Raw genomic sequence first — 18,023 nt, 5'->3', positions numbered from 1 at the left:
ACTCACAAAACTACACTTCCCAGGATTCCCTAACATTGAGCCAGGGCAGTTAAAGCAATCTCAGAGTGGGTTATTTCTGCAATGTGTTTGGGACCTCAGCCTGCATCCGCAGCGCCTCATTAATCCGCTTTGACGCCGCTTTAATTGCCATGGCTCAAGGCTCTGGAATTCTGGGAAATGCAGTTGGTTGTGGCACCAGAGCTCCACCTCTCAGAATTCTGTAGCCTTGATCCAGGGCGATTAAAGCGGCGTCAAATCGGATTAAATAGGCACTGCGGATGAAAAACACACTGAACACACTGCAGAAATCATCCAGTTTGAGACAACTTTAACCACCCTGGCTGAATGTTAGGGAATCCTGGGAATTGTAGTTTACCATGGCATCAGACCTATCTCCGACAGAGAAGGCTCAATGGCTCACAAAAGGGCAGTTCCAAGAATTCCCTAGCACTGAGCCAAGGCAGGTAAAGCGGTCTCAAACTGGACTATTTCTGAAGTGTGTTTTTGGACCTATTTTGGGATGGAATAAAACCAAAAGCGCCAGGTTCGAATGAGAATGGATGGCTTCTGGAGCGGCTTCCCAGCTGGGTGATTCAATCCGGAGCAAGTGATTATTCAGTCCGGAGCTAGTGTGTTTACACCAGCCGCTTCACTTCGGTTTCTGATGAAAATCCACCGGCGCGAGACCCTTCCAAAATATTTCTCATTTTAAACAAACAGATCTCGTTCTCCGAAGGGAAAGGCATCCAGAGGAGCCGGTGGTTTCCAAAGAGCCGGATCAGAGGACTGTTTTGCATTCCTACGTTGCTCTGGACACGGATCGAGGTGAACTCGCGTCCAGTGCCCTCGTCGTTTGAATCGGAGCCACTCAGAAGAAAAATTACTCCGATTCCTCTCGCCTTTCTGAAGCCTCTCTCCCTCCCGCCACCACCACCCCCTCCTTTTCCTTCAAATCCCATTTTATTCTACTCCAACCACTTGCTTTTCAGGAAAGAGTTTGAATTTAATCCGCTCATGAACCTTCGGGGGTGGCCTAGTGGTTGGAGTGTTGGACTAGGCCTCTGAAGACCCGGGTTCGAATCACCACTCAGACATAGAAACCCATTGGGTGACCCTTAGGCAAGTCACACTCTCTCAGCCTCCTCAGGGGAAGAAAATGGGCAACCGCCTCTGAGCAAATCTGGCCAAGAAAACCCCATGATAGGGTCGCCTTAGGGTGGCCAAAAATCACAAACAACTTGAAGGCACACAACAACAACAACAACAACAACAACAACAAGTGCAATTCTATACCTATCTACTCAGACTTAAACTGTACTCATTCTTAGATGTATCTAGAATCATAGGAAACATTGCAGAAATAATCCGGTTCTGGTGCCACAACAAACGACCATTCCCAGCATTGCCTAGCCAGGAGCCAGGACAGTTCAAGCGGGGTGAAACCGGATTATTTCTGCAGTGCGGATGCTGCCATGGTCTAATACAGCTACACTCCCTTTTACGAGATTAATTCATCTTCAAGTCACTATCAATAATCTCATTTTCACGGCTGTCGGGAAACTATCTCTAAAGAAAGACGACTCGCTAGATAACAGTCTGTAGTTCAAACGCGTTATTTATGAGGAGCAACGTCCCGGGAGCGTTGGGTTACTTCGTTCAAACTCTGCAAACTTTCTTGTCTCTTTCTTTCTTTCTTTCTTTCTTTCTTTCTTTCTTCTGCTTTATGTTTCTGGACAGACAGAGAATTGAAAGGTTGTTTAAAGATGCCGATCCATTTTTTGTTTCGAAACCTAGGCCAATTCTTTTATTTGTTTACTTATTTGTTTATTTGTTTATTTACTTGCTGACAGCCTTGAAGCCTGTGCTTCACTCTCTCTCTCTCTCTCTCTCTCTCTCTCTCTCTCTCTCTCGGGGCTGGATCGGGCCCGAAATGGGTTCAAACGGGTTCAGTCCAGGCAACACTAAGGACGGCCCTGACTCTGTTCTTTGGAAGAAGAAACTTTTCTTTTTCAATCTGCCTTTTATTTTTTTAAAATCCCCTTTTCTTTTAATTTAAATCAACAAACTAGGTCCCTCTTAAACGAAGCGTTCCTAATAATAAGCATCAGCCGCCAAGATCGTCCGGCTTTTGCGGAGACTTTAAACAAATTACTCCGGTTCGTTTTCTTTCCCTGCAAGAAAGAGGAGAAAACGACGAACCGTCGAAGTGGTTTCTCCTTCGTGCCGGATCCTAAGCGTGTCTCCTCGGTCTGACTCCGGAGTAAGAACAGGAGGTGGCAACGGATCTCCTCGGAAGATCAGTTCCTGGGAATTACTCCCGAGTAACAAGTTGGTAATCTCTTTTCCTTCTCCCCCCCTCAAAAAAAATTAGGACAGAGCTTCCTTTTGGAGTCAAGAACCATGTAGTGGGTTTTGAATTCCAGATTATGCCCTTCTTTTCTGTGGCCAGATGTCAGAACGTGAAATGTAGGACATCCGAGGGAAATGGAGGACGTGGCTAAATCAAAGCTCAAAAGCCTCGTAGAAATATCAGTCCATGCTCCTGAGTAGTCATGCTCGAGATGGAAGGCATTCAAGGATAGAGGACATGACCAAATCGAAGCTAAAAACACAAATAGAAATATCCATTGATGCTTCTTGGTCAGGCTCAAAATGGAGGACGTTCAAGGAAAACGGAGGACGTGACCAAAGAAAAGCGAAAAGCACAAAGAGAAACATCAACTTATGCGTCTTGGTCGAGGTCAAAATGGAGGACGTTCTTGAACAATGGAGGACGTGACCAAAGAAAAGCTAACATCCCATTGTCGAAAATCGGTTCATGCTTCTTAGTCGTGCACAAAATGGAGGACATCTAAGAAAAATGCAGGTCGTGACCAAATCAAAGCTCAAATAAAGGGTCGCAGAAATATCAACTCGTGCTTTTTAGGCAGGTTGAAAATGGAGGACCTTTTGGAATTAGGACACAAGGCTGAAATGGAGGACATGTCCTGGAAAAGGAGGACCTGTCTGGTGACCCTCCTTGTGGGGCGCTTATAGGGGGGAGGAAATAACCCAAAACCATCCAAACCAGTGACTTGATCCCAAGACCCAGAAGCAGAGCCTTATCATGTCGGATCTGCCTTGGCCTCCGCTTTTCGGGGGGGGGGGGGGCTGAACCGTAGCATCAACCCCTGGCTTTGATTTTTGGGGGTCTGGGGGGGGGGAGAAAAGCTGTTTCCACCTCGGATGATGGAGAGCTGCGAAGGGAAAGCCGAGATCGGGACTCTCTAACAAGGCACTTGCTCCTCCTGATCGTCCTCCTTCTTTACTCCGCTGCGCTTCCTTCCAGGAATCTGCAAAGGAAGACAAAATCGGACTTTCTATTGAAAAGGGTTCATTGAAACGGCAAATACTGAAGAGAGAAAGAGAGAGATTGGGGTCCATTCCGGACGGTTCGGATCCACTGAGAGTGGATTACATCCTCCTCAGGAGACAGAGATCTGGGCCACTTTGGGATCAAGGTGAGGACTGATCTCAGAGCTGAGGATTTCAGAGATAACCATCATTGGAAGGGAGAGGTTGGAAAAGTGAGGTAGAAGAGAAGTGGATCCTAAAGGGATCAACTGCCCAGAAGGGAAGAGAAAGCGGGGGATCCTGAATGCCAAGCTAAAGAGAACTTGAATGCCAAGCTACTTTTCTACATGGCATGACCATACGGAAAAGCATAAGCCTCCCATGAGGGTTATTTTAGCTTTTCTTTGGCGGTGCCCTCCGTTGTTTTTGAGGGTCCTCCATTTTTGTGCATGACTAAGAAACGGAGGTCCATTTAAAGATGACAGGGAGAGGGATCCATTGGATTCCATGGGAGATCTCGAAAAAGGGTTTTTTTTTAAATGTTGTTGTATTTATTTGCATCTCACCTTTCCCCCAGTTTGGAAAAACCAGGAAATCATCCAATGACTCTAACATCCCAAACCCACAAAACGGGGATACCTTTAGGGGCCAACCAACCAAAATGTATAACTAGATGTCACAAGCTTTCGAAGCTGCAGGGGCTCCTTAGGGCTAACATTTGGGATGTTAATGTACACCAAGGAGAAGCAGCTTGGCTTCGCGGGTTGAATGTTTTGGACGGCGACTCCGGAGAGCGGGTTTTTCTAATTCAAAGTCCTTGGTTGACCCCTTGGGCAAGTCACACTCTCTCAGCCTCGGATGAAGGCATGGCAATCCTCCTCTGAACCAATCTTGCGAACACCTTGTGATAGGTTCACTGTAGGGTCCCAGCTCGGCCATGGACCCCACCCTCCCTGCTGGGAGACCCTTGGGCAAGACACACTCTCTCAGCCTCAGATGAAGGTATGTCAAACCCTCTGTGAACAAATCTTGCCAAGAAAACCTTGTGATGGGTTCCCTGTAGGGCACCATGTCAGCCAAGAACACCCCTCTCCCTGCGGGTGACCCTTGGGCAAGACACACTCTCTCAGCCTCAGTGGAAGGCAATGGCAAATCCCCTGTGAACAAATCTGGCTAAAACACAAAACCATGCTAGAGCCGACATAAGTCGGAAACTTATGAAGGCGCCCTATAAGAGGAACATACTTCCCCCATGCCTTTGTTTCCTGGAGGAGACCCCCAGCGCCCCCCAATGGCCGGGGCAGGAGAGATGGGGGGGTCTTTCCCTGGGCAAGGGGCAGCCTTGGGTCTCCTTGCCAAGGAAGGCTTGCTTGGTCAAGGCAAGGCGGGCAAGGGGTGTCCGAAAGACACACAGAGAAAGTTTCCCAAAGTTTGCCTCCTCTCCATTGCGCATGCTCGGGGTGGGGAAGGCTTGAAGTGCAGGGGGAGGGGAGGGGAGGGGAGGGGGAGGGAAAGCGGGCCTTGAAATAAGGAGGCGGCCCACGGAAGGCGCCCGTTCAGTCCGCGCTGGCCTCCTCCGCGGCGCTTTCGCCTCCTCCTCCTCCTCCTCGTCCTCTCCATCCCGTCCCTCGGACCCTGGACCTCCCGGCCCCTCTCCCCACCCGCCCCGATCGCCTCGCCTTCCTCTGCCCCCGAAGGAAAAGGGGGACGGGGACCCAGATCCACCCCCAGCCCCACCCCCTGCACCCCAACTTCGGAGTTTGGACCCTCTGCCGGCGGTGGAGCAAAGAAGATCGGGCTTAGGTAAATATCTGGAGGGGGACCCATCTCCTCCCTCTCCCCCCAAAAGAGGCCACCTTGTCCCTCTGGGGGTCCCCCATCCCCCCTTTTTTTCGTCCCGGGGGGAATTTGGCTTCAGGTGGCGGCCGGCAGGTTGGTCTTCTTGGGCGGCCCGGCGGCTCAGTCCTTGCCTCCTTTGCGAGGTAGTTAGTTAGTTAGTTTGCAGCAGCAACAATTAGTTATTTTGAAGTAACGACAATTACTTGGTTTGCAGCGGCGATAATTAGTTAGTATGGAGCGACGACAATTAGTTTGAAGCGACGACAACTAGTTTGCAGCGACCACAGTTATTTTGCAGCGACGGCAATTAGTCAGTTGGCAGCGACAACAATTAGTTACTTTGAAGCAAGGACAATTAGCTACTTTGCAGCGACAACAGTTACTTAGTTACTTCGCTGCAGCAACAAGACCCCCACACTTGGCTAGGCTTCAGTTGTCTTTTTTATTTGTCTACCCCCCCCCCAAAAAAAAAAAAAGCCTGTGGGTTTTCTCCCACAGAAGCTCAATGGGACTTTGAGGTGCGGGGGATTTAGCCATGGGGGAACACGCGTGTAAACCACGTCTCATGGGAATTTGTATCGGTAGGCTCGAGTTTTGTCTTCAGGGCCCTGGAGAGATGGGAAGGTCCCCCGGTTTCGTCTTGGCTCTTGCCTTACGCGCCTCTCTTGGCAGTGTGTAAGGCGTTACCAATGGAGGGGGGCATAAAGAGTGCTTGGCTCCCATAGACCCCCGACCCCAAGACTTTGCTTATTGGGCTTTGCAGCCAGTTCCTCCAACAGTCCAAACGCCTGGCTGCTTGTATTTGCAACGCATCGCTCTCCTACAGCAATAGTTGGGGATGAGGCCACATTCGAACCCAGGTCCCCAATGAAAGTTATTGTGATGGCATGTGTTGAGTGGGAGTGGGAGTGTGTGTGTGTGTGTGTGTGTGTGTGTGTGTTACGATCTCCCTTCCGTATGACTTTCTCCTCTCTGCAAAGCATGCTTGGACCCGAAACACCGACCAAGTCCGCCGACATCCATGGGACACCTTTGCCAAAGTAGTTTTTACGCGGCCCTGAAAGTTGTGTTCCTCTGGAAGCCCCGGTTGTGTTTTAGGAAGCGGGAACGTGTGTGTGTATGTGTGTGTGATGTTTTCGCTTTCCACTTTGGACTCACCTCTCGCTGGAAAGGGTCGACTGAGGCTAGCCCTGCTGTGTAAGGAACCCAGTACATAAAGGAAATAAGGAGTCAGTCCTTCAAAGGCTGATATATTCCCGAGGAAATGAGGGTTGCTGGGAGGGTTTTCCCTGGGTGGGTCGGTGGGGGTCTCCCGGAGATCGCCTTCGAGGCCGCAGTGCTCCGATTGGAAACCGCCATCAATGGCTGATGTTGCAGAGAGAGAGATTTCTGGAGTTGGGGAGGTTGTTTTCAAGGCAAGAGTCGCTTGTCAGGAGAGCGGGCTCAAAAAGCCATTCTCTGGGTGTGTATATAGTAATATAGTTTGATATATAACGTGTGTGTGTGTGCAACATAAATATATAGTTATATATGTGTGTGTATATGTATATACTATATATATATATATATATAGAGAGAGAGAGAGAGAGAGAGAGTGTGTATGTGTGTGTGTGCAACATAAATATACAGTTATATATATATGTGTGTGTGTGTGTATATAATATATATATTATATACAGAAGGAGACATATACAGTTAATATACATATGCATATATAGTTCTGTGTATGTGTGTGTGCAGCATAAATATACAGGTATATATATGTGTATATATATATATATATATATAGAGAGAGAGAGAGAGAGAGAGAGAGAGAGAGAGAGATACAGTTATATATACATATGCATATACAGTTGTGCATGTGTGTGTATACACATATTTTATACACAACACACCAAACGAGGATGCCTTTACTGGGGCCAAGCAAAACGCATAAAATAAATGTCGCAAGCTTTCAAAGCTCCAGAGGCTCCTTCGTCAGGCAAAAGTGAGGATTTGGGATGTTCGTGTACACTATACTATATATATATATATATATATATATATATATATATATATAATCCAGCAGACAAACAGGACAGTCAAATATGTCAGAGCCCCTGGATTTCTTCTGGGGGGAAAAGCAGGGCTTTCATTGATCTGGGTTGTATTCCTGATCCAATCCGGATCTGCTCCTTTTCTTGTAGCGGTTTAACATTCTGGGTCGGGATTCCCCAAAGGAGCACAGTTGGCTTGTCTGAAAAACAAAACAAAACAAGACTTCATGTTGTTTTTGGGTTGGTAAACCTTAATCTCTAACTCTAATCTCTCAACTCTAATCTCTAACCCGACTCAAGGAGAAAAAGAAACACTACTTTTGCGGAACGATTTTGAGAAAAGAAGGGCAACAAATAAGAAGGATAATAATAATAATAATAATAATAATAATAATATCTTGGGCGTTGTTGTAGTTAGTAGTAAGCGTTACAGGAATGTTACTAACTCCACTGTCCGAGGCCTACACCCGAGTTAGGTTTTGTGTTTGGTTTAGACAAGCTTTTTCTTTCTTAAGCTGTTTTTAACTGTCTCGGAAGCCAATAAATAAATAGAAACGTTTATCCAAAGTACTCTCTTGTTGTGATTTATTGGCTTTATTTATTTATTTATTTATTGGCTTCCATAAATCCAACTCCCTTCAAATAAAATGATTTTTTAGTTCCTAATCTTCGTTCACTTTCCCTCTCCTTGTTTAGAAAAGAAACGGTGAGCCCTTCGGAAGGAATAGCGGGACATTTGCTCTCCCTCCAGAGTGATGTGTAAAAATGGTGTGTGTAGATAAGTGTATCTTATCCATCCGTAGAAGGTCCTGTTTTCCCTTGTGAAGTCGAAGGCTTTCGTGGCCGGCATCCATAGTTTTTTGTGGGGTTTTTGGGCTATGTGGCCATGTTCTAGAAGAGTTTATTCCTGACGTTTTGCCAGCATCTCCCCTTCCCTTCTTTCCCTTTCCTTCCACACCGCTTTTCCTCGAAGTCGTCTGTTTGTTACAAACGAACCTCTCCGTTAGGCATCTTGCGGCTGGAGGAAAATTCATATAATGGCTCATGGAGGGGGATTTCACGAGAATTAAATCCTCAGCGCAAGGCGGGGGGGGGGCTTCTTTCTTTTCTGGAAAGGTCGCCACTGCTAAGGGCCAAAACACACTGCAGTGTGAGACCGCTTTAATTGCCCTGGCTCAGTGCTAGGGGATTCTGGGAACTGTGAGACATTTAGCCTTCTCTGTCAAGAGAGCTCTGGTGCACACGACAAACTACAAATCCCAGGATTCCTTAACATTGAGCCAGGGTGGTTAAAGCGGTCTCAGGCTGGATTGTTTCTGCGGTGTGTTTTGTACCTAAAGAAGGGACGAAGTGGTTTCATTTCTGGATGGCTGTGCAGGCGGGTTTCTGTTTTTCACGCAGCAAAACCTGTCCACTAACTGGGGCCCTAGTCCTAATCTCATTTATAGGGCTTCTCCTCGCCCAATAGAGGAGTTCTTCCCGAGTCATGTGGTTTTTAATCAGGGTCTGGTTTGGCGCTCAGAGGACATTGAGGGGAGTGGGGCAATGCCCAGCAGAGGAGAGTCACACTTCGATCCTAACTATGTTGTTGTTGTTGTTGTTGTTGTTGTTGTTGTGTGCCTTCAAGTCTTTTCCGGCTCATGGCGCCCCTAAGGCGTTCACCTGCCAAGATTTGTTCAGAGGAGGTTTGGCCATTGCCACCCTCTGAGGCTGAGAGAGTGTGACTTGGCCAAAGTCACCCAATGGGTTTTCATGGCCAGGGTCATAGCCCAACCCTCAAGCCACTGCGCCAGGCTGGTTTTATTCACTTTATTTAACTGATTCAGGATGGGAGCTTCTAGTGTCCTCTCTTTCTCATCCCGGCTTTCCCAGAACCTCGAATCTACCCGTTTTAAACCCCGATGGGACTAGTTGCTGTTTGCTGAAAAGGGCTCCATCACTTTAGTAAGGAAGGAGCAAAAGGGGGGCGAGAAAGAAAGAAAGAATGCAGGAATGAAAGCAGGAAAGAAAGCAGGAAAGAAGGAAAGAAGGAAAGAAAAGGAAGAAAGAAGGAAAGAAAGCAGGAAAGGAAGGAAGGAAGGAAGAGAGAAAGAAAGAAGGAAAGAAAGAAAGAAAGAAAGAAAGAAAGAAAGAAAGCAGGAACGAAAGCAGGAAAGAAGGAAAGAGGGAAAGAAAAGAAAGAAAAGAGGAAAGGAAGAAAGAAGGAAAGGAAGCAGGAAAGGAAGGAAGGAAGAGAAAGAAAGAAGGAAAGGAAGGAAGGAAGGAAGGAGGAAAGAAGGAAGAAAGAGAGAGAAAAGAAACCAGGAAAGGAAGAAGGCAGGAAAGGAAGGAAGAGAGAGAGAAAGAGGGAGGAAGGAAGGAAGGAAGGAAGGAAGGAAGGAAGGAAGGAATTAGGAAAAGACGTGGGCAGCGAGGTCAGGATTAACGGGAGCAACTCCTTAAAGGACAAGTTTGGAAAGTGTTCTTTTTACCTGAAAAGATTTTATTGGGTTGGACTACAATTGCCACATGATAGAAAGGAGGGAGAAGCATCGCAGCAAATATTTCCCCTTCTTTGGGACCCGTGTCCCTCTCCTTCGCCCAGGGGCGCCTTGAAGCCTAAAATGCGCTCAGGTTTTCCTTGGAACCGAGGAGGGTTGCCAAATGTCGGCTTCTCTGCGATGGCGTCTTGCTGCATCTTGCCCTTTGGCCTAAGTCTTTTTGAACACCGGGAAAACCTCTCTGTTTTAAAATCCCCTGTAGCTCAGTGTAGAAGCTCCAGGGCCATGTGTTTGTGTGTGTGTGTGTGTGTAAAACAATTTGTTTAGGGTTCAGGACTGAACCCAGACTGACCAGGCGTCCTCCTTTTCCAGGACGCATCCTCCATTTCTGCCTAGGAGGAATGCCAACACCTCTCCCATTTCGAGGAAAAAGCATGAACCGATCTGTCTATGAGTGTTCGTAGCTTTGGTCACATCCTCCCTTTGGTCTCGAACGTCCTCCACTTTGTCCTCCATTGCGATGAGGACATTGGTCACCCTGCACGAACCCCGTCCGGCGCCTTTCCACTTTCCTTGCCCCTGATGTCCGCTTTGTCGCATTTTTCCCGACCTTCGTTGTGGATAAGAAACAGAACAGTGGGATCTCTTTCTCTGCCTCGACAAACGTCGTGTGTCGCCTTCTCCAGCCGACCTTTACTAATCCAAGAGGGGAAAGTAGAGAGAAAGAGGGGAAGAGTTGTTTTCTAATTTCTATGCACTGCGTGTGTGTGTGTGTGTGTGTTTGCAAACAAGGGCAAGGGCTTCAGCCAGACTTGTCAACACCGATCGCGTGATACAAGATGGTGCTTTAATATATTTTTCAATTGTATGTATTTATATATATTCCAAGGGCAGGCTGGCGTCCTTCCAGGGCCTCATTAAGGGACTCAATTAACTCCTTCACGCTCAATTAGAGGCCCTCCTAATAACTCAGATCTGGGGGGGGGGGGATCCCGGTCTACTCATTGCAGGCCACGGCGGAGGCCAAAAGAGCCTGGTTTGTTTCCTAAACACAGGTTGAAGCCATGCTCCAAGAAAGAGAGAGAGAGAGAAAGAAGGAATTACTGAACCTTTTGGGGGGAAAGGCTCTGTTCGCTTTTTGGGCCTGGGGCAATTTAAGCAATGTCTTCTCAGTGTCTCGCCCTCCCCTTTACTGTAGATATTCTCTCCACCAAATGCCTCTGAGGAAGTAGATTTAAGTCTAGGAAAGCTAATGCCGCCAACTTCTATCTTTCGGATGGTCCCAAAGGTGCTACAAGATCTCTCTGCATACTGATTTTACAGGCTAATAAGGCTATATCCCTGTATGTACTTATGTATGCATCCAGAAATGTTAGTCAAAAAAACTGACTCCGAAAAGTCGACTTGTCTATGGGTCAGTCAGTGTATGTACTGCCCTTTAACTCATATATATACTGTATGTACTTTAACATATACACTGTACTTAACTCAGATAGATAGATAGATAGATAGATAGATAGATAGACAGACAGACAGACAGACAGAACCATCTCCTGGTGGAAGGCAAGAGTATAATCTGTCCTGGAAGCACTGGCCTGCCTCTCTTCTTCTTCTTTGGCGTTGCTTTCCTTTCCTTTCCTTCATCCTTTCCATCCTTTCTTACATTCCCCTAAGTTTCACCCTCAACCTCCATGGGCCATGTAAAAACCCACACATTTGGCCCAACAACCTGTCCTCCACCTATACATGAGGTCAACTTATAGTCGAGGATATATATGATATTTATTTCCCAAAGCATTCCTTCTTGGATAAAAGAAATCCCTTTTTATTCTGCAGAGTTTCTCACCACTTTGGGAAGGGATTTATATTACGATTTGTATTAGAGTCATCCTGGAAAGTTAGATAGTTTTAGTTTTTTCAGTTGGCAACAGAGCCAAATAGATCTACTGCCCCAAAGAGCTTGCAGCCAGGATTTTGAAAAACAACAGCAAGAGGAGGTTGAAAAGGGAAACAAACAAACAAACAAACAAACAAACAAACACAGTAAGAAAGGAAAAGGTGAAAAAACCTGGTACCTTCCAGTATTATAAATAAAGTGAGGTTGTGTGTGTGTTTATGTGTGTCTGTGTACACACACACACACACACACACACACACACACACATATATACTTGGAAGAAAATTCCATATATATAGTCAAATCACACTCTCTCAGCCTCAGAGGCAAAGCGCCTCTGAATAAATCTTGCCAAGAAAACCTCATGAAAGCTTTGCCTTAGGGTCGCCATAAGTGGGAAACGAAAGGTACGCAACACACAACTGTTTTACATTAACAATCACTACTTAGTCACAATTGTGACACAAGAAACGACAAATTAAAGCCATCAGGGGAAAGTAGGGTCATTTTTGGCAATAGAGCCAAGGAGGTCTACTGCCCCGAAAAGCTTGCAGTCGGGATTTAGAACAGAAACAACACAACAACAACAACAACAACAACAAGGAAGAGGAGGTAACCCGACGCCTTCCAGTATGTAAGAGCTATATATAAAGTGGGGTTGTGTGTATATATATATATATATGTGTGTGTGTGTGTGTGTGTGTACAGTATATACTGGGAAGAAAATTCCTTACACAGGCACAAAACAGGCCGTATTTCCGAGGATTTGTCTAAATTCAGGGCTGCTTCTAACAAACCGGAATCCTAAACAGGGCCGCGGCTGCGGATTAGAGCCCTTTTGTCACCTAAATCGTTTTAAAAACCCTGACTGCAAGCTCTTCGGGGGCAGGAGATCTCTTTGGCTCTGTTGCCAAAAAGCCCCCATTTTGTTCAGAAGGACTTACTCCGGAATAAAACACAATGCAAAGGCGTTGCGGGGGATCGCTGGCCGGCTGCGAACCTTCCTTTTTTCCTTAAAACAATGGACCGTTCTTCTTATTTTTATGTATTGATTTATTGTCAAAAGAAGGAACGACCAAAGGAAGGGGTGAAGCATATTCACCCCATCAAAGTAACACCCAAATCGTTGTGTTGAAAGAAATACTAAGCCAGGGCAAGCGATGGATGTGAGGGTCATTTGTTTTCCTCTCCGGGCCAAGATTGCGTTTCATTGACTCTGCATCCACACTGTAGAGATAACCCACTTTGACACCGTTTTAATTGCTATTGTTACATGCTATGGGATTTTTGGGATTGGTACTTTTGTGTGGCATTTAATCCGGTTTGACACCGCTTTAACTACCACGACTCCATACTGTGAAATTTTGGGATTGGTACTTTTGTGCGACATTTAGCCTTCTCTGTCCGAGAGCTCTGGTGACCCCCAACTGAACTACAAATCCCAGGATTCCATAATATGGAGCCGTATCAGTTGGAGTGGCGTCAACCTGGATTATTTCCGCAGTGCGGATGCAGCGTAGTTGCTACAAATCCTGAGCTAGCTAATTCACTACATACATGTGGGATTAGTTAGAGAAGTGGTGGGTTTTTTTGGGGGGGGAGGGGGATTGGTACTTTTATTATGTACCAGTCGAGTATTTCATCCTCAACTCTTCGTAATTTAGACAGTAAATAAATAAATAAATAAATAAATAAATAAAAATCACCACTCCTAAACCACAAGATGACTATAAAATGAAAGAGACTTTCGCTGTTGTCCGGAGACAGAAGCAGCCAACAGAACAATTCCCAGTAGGATCCAGTTAAACTTGGCCCCAAGTCCAGTCCCAGCCCAGTTCCATCTCTCTGCAACTTTACTTTCCAGTTTATTTTATTTCTCTTTAAACTCCACGACCCTCCAAATGTTGTCGGAGAAGTTGCAAGTCCCAACAGCCCTAGGTGTGGGGGATGATGAGACATGCAGTCCAAGACCCATGGGGGGGACCACACTTGTCGCCCACCCCTAGTTTGTTTGAATGGAGTCTGGAAAGGCGACCTTCTTGCCAGGCGTTGGTGGACTTCCACTGGCCCTTCTTGCATACCTTACAGCGTTTGGTCCTAAACACACTGTAGAAATAATCCAGTAAGAGACTGCTTTAAGTGCCCTGGCTCAATGCTAGGGAACTGTGGGAACTACAGTTTTAGAAGACATTGAGCCTTCTCTGTCAGAGAGCTCTGGTGCCACAGTAAACTACAATTCCCAAGATTCCCTAGCACTGAGCCTTGAGGGCAATTAAAGCAGCCTCAGACTGGATTGTGTCTGCAGTGTGCTTGGGACCTTAGTTTCCCAAACTTTGCTCCTCCAGATGTTTTAGACTTCAGCTCCCAGAATTCCTGACCACTAGCCAAGCTAGCTGGGGCTTCTGGGAATTGAAATCCAAAACACCTGGAGGACAAGAGTTTGGGCATCAGTGCCTCACTGTATCCTAGTGGCAAGAGGCCCTCCTTTCCTATGGATCCAGGGGTAATAGACAAGTGACTGTACTTTCCGCAACTAAGGGGCTTTAGATTCTTCAGGCCTCTTTTCTGACTCCAAGGAACAGCTGAAAGGCGACATAGGTCGGGAAGGGAAAATGGCTCCAGGACTGGCATCTTCTGTGGAAGGGGGGTATTCCCAGTACTCCCAGAATGCTGCCCCCAAAGTCCCTGGGGGGGGGGGGGAAGCCCCATTGATCCAAATCGCCCTGCTTAGAGGCAAAGCAATGGGCGATTTTATTTCTTGAGGCTGCAGTTCCCAAAACTGGCTACTGACTGGGAGATACTGGGAGCAGTAGGGTTTTTTTTTTAAGGGGGGGGGGGTTAAGAGAGGCACAGAAGTCCCTGTACTTCATGATTTTTCAGCTGCTCCTGTGTGCAGCCTTCTGGAGCCCAGCTCACATCATCCCCAGCCAGCACAGCCAAGGATGATAGGGGTTGCTATCCAGCAATATTTATCCCCCCTTGCTTTGAGAGAAAAAACAAATGAGTGGCTCCAACAAGGGGCCAGAGCTTTGCCCAAAAGGTGGAAGATGATCTATCTGCAAAAGGGACTCAAAAGAAATACTTGTTTGTTTGCCTCCATCATGCCGTTTCCCCGACATGTAAACCAGGGACTGTGTGCCAGGTGTTGCTGGACTACAAGTCCCAGCAGCCCCAACCAGCATACCCAATGAGCTGAAGGAATGCTGGGAGCTGAAGTCCAACATCATCTAGAGGTCTGCATGGTTTCCATACTACTAGGAAATATTGGTGCCATACTAGGAAATATAGTACTGAAGTCGGAGGCAGCCGATGGAAATCACTCCCGACTCCGGAATGTTAAAAGCAGGTTGTTCAAATTATTTTAATAAACAGAGTTATTAAGTTATATTAAGAACTTTATTGTTGCAATGTGCCTTCGAGTCAGCTCCCAGTTATAGCTAGGCTGGGCTAAGGTTTTCCTGGCAAGATTTACTCAGGGAAGGTTTGCCACTGCCATCCTCTGAGGCTGAGAGAGTGTGTCTTGCCCAAGGTCCCCCAGTGGGTTTCCATGGCTGAGTAAGAATGCCAGCCTCAATCTCTAGAGTAAACTCACGGAGTAGAAAGTAACCTGACCCAAACTTGGACTTTTTTTGGGGTGGGGGGGTGGGATTACCTCATTTTCTGAGTTTTTCTGCACAGAAGTTGCAGATGTTGGGCAGATCAAGGGCTGGCCCAGGCGAAACTCCAGATGTGAACAAACCCTTTCTTGGCAGTGGCCCCATTGAAAACAGTGGGGATTTCCTTGTATGTAAGAGGGATCCAGGCTTATCATTTTGCTTTCCCATGATTACATTAATGTATCTCCCTATCTGGTATCCCGATAAAGAATCATAGAGTTATAAGGTCATTTGGTCCCTTGCAAATAGCTGTCCAACTTCGGCTTCAAACCCTGTTGGAAAGGTCCACCACCTTCCAACTAAGGGCCATCCGCACTACATAGTTATTCTACTCTGATTCCATTTTTACTGCTATGGCAACATCTGATGGGCTCCTCGGAGGGGCATTTTGAATCCTCAGCCAGAGAGCTCCTCTAGTGCCTCGGATCAAACTACAAATCCCAAGATCCATAAGATATTGTTAAGGCAGCTAAAGTAGATTCATAGTGCTATAATTCTGCAAGTGGGGAAAAATCCACAGTCTTTCTCCCTGCACATCGCCTTATATTAGATATAAATTATTATCACACATACCTTTGCTCTCAAATCTATCTATCTATCTATCTATCTATCTATCTATCTATCTATCTATCTATCTATCTATCTATCACAATACAGTGTGCCCTTGGTATCCACTGGGGTTGGGTTCCCCGTAGATACCAAAATCCGTGGATGCTCAAGTCCCCATTAAATGCAATGGTATAGTAAAATGGAGCCCTTTATATAGATTGGATGCTTGAATTTGAGGATAAAGAATCCGTGGGTAAAGAGGGCCGACTGTCCATACTTGGAAATAAAATCCCGACTGGTTTCCCAAAAAGACTGCATGCAACTTGGAGATCTGGAGCCACTTGTTTATAGGTTCGTTCTCTGTTAGGAAAGAATGCCTGTCCCAAAGTAAAACGTAGTTTATTTCAAAGGCGTGTAGTTTGAAGTAAAATCTGCTTAAGGTCGCAACTATTTTGAGGAGAAGCAGATTTCAACCCGGCTTTTGTTTCTGAGGAAAGGAGCAAAAGGTGGATAAAGGGCTGCATCCTTGCTGCAGAAACAACCCGGTTTGACACCGCTTTAGTTGCCATGGCTCCATGCAATGGAATTCTGGGAACTGCAGTTTGTGGTGGCCCCAGAGAGGAGTGTTGTCAAACCAGGTTATTTCTGCAGGGCGGATGCGGTCAAAGTCGCAAGGCATCGTTCCTCTCAGGCTAAGCACCAGTTACTCACAAGTAATTCCATAAAAAGTGTATGGAGTGGACCTAGGCTGAGTCTCCCTGGTTGAAGTCGGATGATTTCAGCAAGCGACCAAACTGACACTGGCACGAAGCTGCGAATAAAAGATATTTGTTTGCCACACAGGGCTGTCAATCACGGTTTTGTAAAATCGGGGAAAGATTTGTCTCAGTTCAGTGGGGCCGAGGCAAGGAGGGTTGAAGCATCACAAGCCGACCCCAGTGCCTCCCATTGACAGCAATGCCAGGATGGCAAGGTGTGGGAATGAAACTCTTTTTACACGGAAGTAACTCACCCCCCTGATTTTCTGGGTCTTTCTCCCAAGACAGCGCATAGGATCGCACCTGTCTGACACTGTCCCTACTGACATTCCTATGGGAAATACACTGGATCCCGTTCAAAGCGGCTTTACTACTTAGTGGATTTAGGACTGAAGCCTCGACAGCACCAGACAGACAGACTGATAGACATTGACAGCCAGCCTGATAAGGATCGGTTGACACGAAACAGAAGGGAAAGGAGGCGTTGGAGCCGAAATCAAAGGGGGAATGGGGTAGAAAAAGGAGGCCAGAGTGGGGTGTGTGTGTGTCTAGATGTGGTGGGGTCCCCGGGGACTTCTGCCCAAAGGGACTCCTCCTGCGCCCCCTGCCCTCCCTCCGCTTTCGGGGAAACAGAGGAGGACAGCCACAGGTCTCCGCTTCACGGAGATGGAGGCTGGCCAGGCTCTTCTTGCCCCCCCCCCCAGTCCCTGCCCTTCCTCATCTGGGCTCATCCTTTCCCTTCCTTCCTTCCTTCCTTCCTTCCTTCCTTCCTTCCTTGCCTTTCCTTTCCTTTTCTTCCTTCATTTCCCCTTCCTTTTCCTTTCTTTATTCCTTTTTCCTTCCTTCCCTTCTTGCCTACCTGTCTCCTTTTCTTTCCCTCCCTCCCTCCCCTTCTTTATTTCTTTCCCCCTTCCTTCCTTCCCTCCTTGCCTGCCTGTCTCCTTTTCTTTTCCTTCCTTCCTTCCTTCCTTCCTTCCTTCCTTCCTTCCTCCCCTTCACCTTTCTTTTTCGTTCTTAGTTTCCCATCCTTCCCCCTCCCCTTCCTTTTTCTTTCTTTCTTTTTCCTTTTTCCTTCCTTCCTTGCCTGCCTGCCTGACTCCTTTCCTCTTTCCCTTCCTTCCTTCCTTCCTTCCTTCCTTCCTTTTCTTTCCTTTCCTCCCACACACAAACTCTCCTCCTCTCTTCCACTTCCAGCTCCATTTTCTTGTGGAACATTATTTAGGTCTCCAACAGAAACGGGTGAACTCTCCGGTGGAAAACGAAACGGACTCCCGTTTCCCTTCCCCTTCAGTAGATTAAAATTAAAAAAACAAACTGGAAGGCCCAGCCAAATCACCTTGGCAGACAGCATTGCAACTAAACCCGCTCTCTGTTCCCCATTATTATTATTATTATTATTATTATTATTATTATTATTATTATTATTATTATTATTAAGACGTTGCTTCTTGCGTTATTAGAAAGGAAATCCTGCT

General features: G+C 46.6%; 1 protein-coding gene across 1 annotated transcript in view; it reads left to right on the top strand.

Moving 5' to 3' along the window:
• Positions 1-5,040: 5,040 nt before the first annotated feature.
• OSR1 (odd-skipped related transcription factor 1) overlaps positions 5,041-18,023 on the top strand; it is a 32,244-nt gene continuing 19,261 nt past the window's right edge. Inside the window, exon 1 of the mRNA XM_089477853.1 lies at positions 5,041-5,136. The gene's annotated coding sequence lies outside the window, so the exon portion shown is untranslated. The remainder of the gene's footprint in view (positions 5,137-18,023) is intronic.

Source organism: Sceloporus occidentalis, unplaced genomic scaffold, assembly GCF_023333645.1.
Source record: "Sceloporus occidentalis isolate IW3139 unplaced genomic scaffold, rSceOcc1.0.p SCAF_12, whole genome shotgun sequence".
Lineage (NCBI taxonomy): Eukaryota > Metazoa > Chordata > Lepidosauria > Squamata > Phrynosomatidae > Sceloporus > Sceloporus occidentalis.
Note: the sequence above shows the minus strand (reverse complement) of the source record. Positions and strands in the feature narration are given on the sequence as shown.